Raw genomic sequence first — 6887 nt, 5'->3', positions numbered from 1 at the left:
AGAGTTCAGCATGCATTGCTAGCTACATCCTGCTTGGCTTGGAGCTGTTGATGGGTGGGGAAAAGGGAAGTAATTCTAAAAAGAAGATGACACAGAGAGGCTCTTCACCTTGAAAGAAAGCCGGCAATAGTGGAAAAGGGACACAAATAAAAGTAAACTAGCAAGTGGGCACTTGGTGAAGGTGAAACTATTTCAATCGACTATTTTACATTTTATGCTGATGCAAGTATCTGCCTCCTTTCTTGTTTTGAGTCAAAAAGGAAAAAAGGGGGAAATCCCCCCCAACCTTCATGGTCTTAGAAGTTTGAAAAGCAGGAAAAGAAAGAGAAAGAAAGCAAAAGTTTGGATGTGACACGGTGGAAAGGATCACACTTAGGGTAACATGAGAATATGTTTCAAACACTGGACTCTGCATTTTGAACCTCATCACAGTGACGGTGGGTGCCTTTTTCATCTTAGCTCCTCTGAGATCAGGACAGGGAACTGATTCGAATAAACATCACCTGAATGCCTCAGTAAAGGAAAGACTCAATGACACACGTGGAGTTGTAGCCAAAATGCACAGACTCTGGGTGAGATTGGGAGTCTTTGCTTCTTGCACCTGCCTCCCCACCTCCTGCCCATGTGACTTCAAACAAGCCACTTACCTCTGGAGACCTTTGTTTCCCTCTCTGTATTAATCCTGCTGCAAGGAGACAATGGTCAATGCAGGCTAAGACTATGGAACTGTCATGATTTTGTCTTCCATTAATGCTTCATGAAAGTTTCTTACTGCTGGTGTAGGAGTATCACCCTGTGCTCCTTTCTGAGCACAGTTTAATCTAGACTGGTGTCCTAATATCTTCCATCTTTAGTTAGATGGAGTCTTGCATGGCTGAAAGGATGCACAGTCAATGGCACATGGGACTCCTGTTACTTTGTGGGTTGGAGTTTAATTCCTGTAATTGGTTCCAATCACTAAATGAGCACACACCACCTTAACCAGGGCTACTGGTATTGACTATGAAAAGGAGATGGTGACTTAGGGTGTTTTGGGACAACACACAAATAAATAATTAAACTTGTCCTCTCAGGTTCCAGCCTCTGCTTAAAGAAACTCCTCCACATCATCTTCTCCAGTGCTACATTAAACATCTGCTCCTCCCAGTCTCACATATGTACCCACACCAAATCCAAGTGATCTTGCTCTACTTTAAAAATATTGTCCTGGCCCTTATGCTAATTGTCTATTTTGAAAGGTATTTTGTCTCCACTTATATCTCTGCAAAACCAAGGGGATACCAGAATAGATAATACATCAACCTATAGTAAAAAGAAAATCAATTAGTTAAAGCAGAAAGGAGGAACTGTTAAAAATCGTGTTTTTACTTGTTTGTTTGGTTTTACTTTTTTTTTTTTTTTTTTTTGCAGTGTGGAGATTGAACTCAGGGCCTCATGTATGCCAGGCAAGCATTTACTGGCACTGAGCCACATCCCCAGCCCTAAAAGCAAATTTTAAAGGTACATATTAGAAAACAATTCATAGTACAACTGCCCCAAACAAAATAAATTGACTTGAATCAACAATAAAATACAACATTAAGCTTAAAGGTGAGGAAATTAAAGGCAAAAATAAGTTCTGTGTGTAAGGCCTTAAATGAATACTCCATTTTCTTTTCCTGAGCTGCTCTGGGACTCCACAGTCAGCACTGCCCGAGGAAGGCCAGAGCCCCTGCTGCCTGTGAGCCTCTGCACAGGTGTCTGCTCCATTTCCACCAATCACATGCCTTTGCATCTGCTTCTGCCTCAGCCCAGCTGGAGAACACATGGTAGGGGACAAGCACTCTGAAATCTCTCCTCCACTCTTGGACACTGTTTCCATGGAGGTAGCTCATTCCCATCTAAATCCCTCACCTTTGAATGTGCTGAAAAGTAACTTTGAAATTACACTCAGAGCCATATGGCAAAGCCGAGGGGCAGCATATGGTCACAGATAGCTCAGTGCTGATCTACAGCATCTTAAGCTCACCTTCCATTTCTCTTTACTCAGGAGGCAATGGTAGGGTTGGCATTCTGTATTTTGAGCTACTTTGTCCTTCTTGTGGGAAAATGAGTCTCCTAATCTGCATCGGTGATAGACTTATTTTAACTTTCATGGTCACAGTAAGGGCAGTGTGCAGAGAAATATCTATATTCGTGATCAATGGGAAGTAAACTGATAAGGAATACTCACAGTGTGGTCTGTCCAATAAAAATGTGACTATCTGATAAGCTTTCACCTGTCAATTCATGTCATGCCCATAAAGCCTGCAGATTGGGACAGATGGGTCCCCTGAAAACCGATGCACAGGTTTGTGCGTGAGATGGCAAGTGGAAAGAGGGACTCTGCTGTCAAACCATGAAGCTGGGGTTTTTTTGTTTTGTTTTGTTTTGTTTTTTAAGGAGCGAAAATGTTTGAAGAGAAGGTAGTTTAAAATAAAACTGGGAGATCAGACACAAGGAATCAAAGAGGAAGAATAAGTAGGCAGAAGAATGGGTGATTCAGGACCTATCTCTAAAACCACTGGCCCTTCCTATCCCACCTCAATGTCGATACCAGTGTGACTGTAAGGACAAAGAATGCTACCATAGTTGCAATACACTCCAGAAAGCAGGACTGGGCCAACAGGTAATGGTTTGGCCACACTCTATCATTAGCCTCTTTCATGGAGTCAAATTACTGAGAAGATGTTGGAGAGCAGGGGCTCTGGCCTTCCTCGGGCAAATTACTGAGATGTTGGTGAGCTGGGGTTCTGGAGCTCAGGTTGACACAATGAATGAAAGGCTTCTCTCTGAGCAATATCTTCAATATAGGAGTTGAGTGTTCAGTGGATGAGGACAGGAGTAGCCCCATATCTCCTTATCTTGTCTATTTCAATAGGTATGACTGCTTTACTGGAATAAGGATGATTGGGCTTTCAGTACTCTAAGTGCATAGGGTAGAGCTTCCCTCCAATTCATGGGGCTGGACAGAAACAGTGAGCACCATATCTTCGAGGCACTCCTCCAGAATTCAGGCTCACAAAAGGTAGTGAGAGCGATGTGAGGAAAGCTGGCATCCTGCCCTTCCTGGAAGATCACTCCTCTGCTAGGGGCTGGGCTGGCGACAGAGGGGATAAAGCCTGTGTTCTTGGTAGCACCTGCCTAGAGTCCAGTTTTTGTCTCATGGAGATGGTGGTGGGAAGTGAGTGAGTGTTTTGGTTCACATGCTATAGCTCTCACTGTTCCCACTGAGTATTAGTGGATTTTCTTAAACAGATGTTTATTCATTTGCTATATGCCCTTTGGACTATTCCAGAGACCGCAAATGCCTGTGTGGGTGTGCAAATGATTTTCATCAATTTCTATGAGGGATATGTCCATGGAGCACTTCATGATACCATGACAGAAGTGGCCTATAGGCCAGTTGTACACCAAAGTTAATATCTCAAGCGTAAGACCTATAATCATACATAGGCTATCAGAGAAAAGAGAAGGAAGTAAAGGAATACAAAAAAGGAAAGAAGAAGAAGAATGAGCAAGGTGAATAAAAGGGGAAAAATAAAAGCAAGGAGATAGGGGGAAATACATAAAAGTTAAAAAGAGAAAAATACCCAAAATGATTGAAGTTGGGTCAAAAATAGCATGTGTGTGGAACAAGTGACACAGTGTGGACCTCACTCACACTGGCCCTCGAACAATCATTTTGCCTTCTAATATTGGCCATTTATTTCCCTGTTCATAGCAATGCTAAGTTTCTTAAAGGATATAATAATTTCCTGGATGGAGGGGTCTTCTATTTCAACATAATGAATCTTTCTATTCTTAAAGGACTAGCTTACATAACATTTCCTCCAGAAAGCATCCCATATTCACCAAGACCTCCCTCAATTTCTTTTGTTTTTTTTCATTTTTTTCTACTGATTTACCTATACCTCATTTCTTGATGATAACTTCTAGATTTCCTTGTCTCCTGCTTATTCCCAAGTTCAATCTTCTGTAATACCCTTGAAGATTCTTCCAATGTGTTTCTCCAATGTTGTTAACAATAAACATAATGTTAATAACCCTAATTAAGAGATAGATATACTTTTTAAGAATGGGCAGAAGGAGATTGGCACATAATGTGTTCATATTGTCCCATCCATCATAGGAATGAATAACTCTAAATGAACAGATGAATGAATGGCAGAAATAATGAAATGTGCATATGAGCAGATTGGAAAACCAAGAAAAAATAACTCAGTAACCTCCGAGGAGAAAAGAGTAAAATCAGAAGAGGAAACTGAGATCTGTTCTTCTGGGCCATGCCACCATAACTTGCTCTGTGACCTTGAGCATAATACCTACATCTCCCATTTAATTACTCCCCTTTAATGGATGGAGGTACACTTTCTTGCTCAGAGTCTGACATGCTATGCAAAGGGACCTGTAATAAAACAAAATGGGAAGCAGAACAAAACTCTAAGGAATTGAAAATTAAAGAAAACCATGCTTTAAGTGAATTTTAAAAATATATAAAGAGAAGATGACTGCTGCTATAAGATGCTACACTCTAGGTTCCAGAAAGATGTTTTCCTTCCCTTCCCTTAATTACATCATCAACTCAAACAAAGAGCCTATAACTTTGAAATGTTTATTTTTAACAAAGAGAGAATGCTGGACATAACCTCACAGTTTGGAAAATCTTATGTCTCCAGAGTTTTCAGGCTAGATAATTGGATCAGCCTCATCTCACAAATACCACTAGCTCCCAAGTCCATGGAGAAATTTGGTTTAAAATTGCCACTCAGAGCTGTGAGGGACCTTAACATCTCAATTAAATAGTTGACATAAGAACAAAAGGCAAAGAAAATGAGAAGGTGGACTGACTAATTCCTGGAGGAAGGGAATTCAGTTCCTTCATTGCACAAAACATAATATTCATTTAAGTAGAGGTTGTCAGAAGTTATCAGCTCTGAATACAAACATATAAAAGTGCAATAATGAATAATTCAACAACACAAGGTATCCAATTTCTACATGGGGGATTGAAAATCCAATATCTAATTATACAAGGGAAATTGGGGCCCTTTGGACTTCTTCCAGGTAGCAGAACACATCACTCTGGATTTATAATAAGGACTCCCCAAATTAGCCCAGACTTCTAGATAAAAATTTACTAGCAATCAGCTGTGTCAAATGCCAGGAAGGAATCAGAATCACATTGACATCAAGAAGAGAAGATCCCTTCCATAGATTATATCAAAAATTTGACCTTCAGAAAACATTTTCATCTAGAGCTTCTTCTGTCTTCAGAATTCATGTGGCATCACTGAAGGAAAAACATACATCTAAGGAGAAAAGAAGGATGTTAAAATCTTGTCCTGAAAATAACTTCTATCCAAATCAATTAATAAAGATCCTTTAAGCCTTAGACAAAGAGCTATGGTCAAATGTGGAAGTAATAAATGGTGAGGACAAGACAACACTTCATGTCACAGTCCTATTCCAACTTAGTAAAGAGGAATAGAATGAAAGAACGGCAGAATGGAAATTCCATGGTGGAATGGAAATGGAGCATGTCTTAGGGGCAGATAAACCTGACTTTGAGTCACTTCTTTGCAATTAGCCAATTGTATAACTTTAGGCTACTGCTCTAGTCCCATCTATAAAAATGAGCAAAAGGACTTTTTAAGTGAATTTTCCCAAAGGATAACATAAAAATATGCAAAAATATAGTACAGAGACTGGTACACAGTACATTTAAAATACCATTATCTTCATTTTTCTTTCCTTCAAGTTACAACTTAAAGGTTTTTATGACCATAATTTTCTTCTCTGGGTACTATTAGTAGGATTAGAGCATATAATGATGGTGATTGCAAGTGAGATCATGTGATACACCTCACCATGCTCTGTTTGGTATTTCCTTTAGCTTAGATGTATATTGGCCAGGGGTATTGAGGTTAGAGAGGGAAATTAGACCTGCTATCAAGACACTTGAATAGTTCCCTGATGCATTTACAGCATAGCCTGAAGAACATCATTGACCTTTAAGGAACTTAAATTATGCCATCCCCAATAGGGACCCATAATCTAAACTCTGTTCGATAGCTAATCTGCACTGACAACTTGATGGGATTATGAGATGCCTAAAATTAAGAGACTTCTTGGTGTGTTCATGAGTGTGCTTTCAAAAATGATTGGCATATGTGTCAGCAAACTGAGTGGGGGGACCTGTCCTGAATGTGGGTGACACAGCCCAATAGGCAGGGGCCTGGCTGGGAGACATGAGGAAAGAAGAAGGAAGCCAACATAGACACAAGTTCCATCCTTCTCAAGTGGATGCTTAGATTGTTGCTGTGATTGCTTTAGGACATCATAGTCCAGCTCCTTCACTCTTCCAAAGCAGACTCTGATCAGTGATTCTCCAGGGAGCTTCCAGGCCTCCAGTCTCAGACTGGAGCATGATTGATTCTTCTTATTCTGAGCCTTCAGATTCCTGGACTGTGCAGCTACTGGTTCCTCAGGCTCTTTAATCTACAGAAAGCGATCCAGGATCCAATCGTGGGAGTCAATCCAATAAATCCCCCTTTTTGTAATCAAACATATACATACATATATCTATTGATTTTGTTTCTCTAGAGAACATTTACTAATACACTTTGTATTCTGCTATTTGGATTTTTAAAAATCTTCACTAATCTAGATCTGCTCATCAAATTATTCACATTCCTTACATGAAATTTCTAATACTTGTCTTAAATTCATAAACCATTTTACAATTTAGAAAGTGCTTTCATATTCATCAACTCAAAATAAGCCCTAACAAATGTTCTCAATTGTGATATGAGAAATAAACTTCTCTTCTATATGAATTTTTATTTTTTAATTTTTAGTTTTAGATA

This window comes from Callospermophilus lateralis, unplaced genomic scaffold (genome assembly GCF_048772815.1).
Source record: "Callospermophilus lateralis isolate mCalLat2 unplaced genomic scaffold, mCalLat2.hap1 Scaffold_124, whole genome shotgun sequence".
Taxonomy (NCBI): domain Eukaryota; kingdom Metazoa; phylum Chordata; class Mammalia; order Rodentia; family Sciuridae; genus Callospermophilus; species Callospermophilus lateralis.
Note: the sequence above shows the minus strand (reverse complement) of the source record.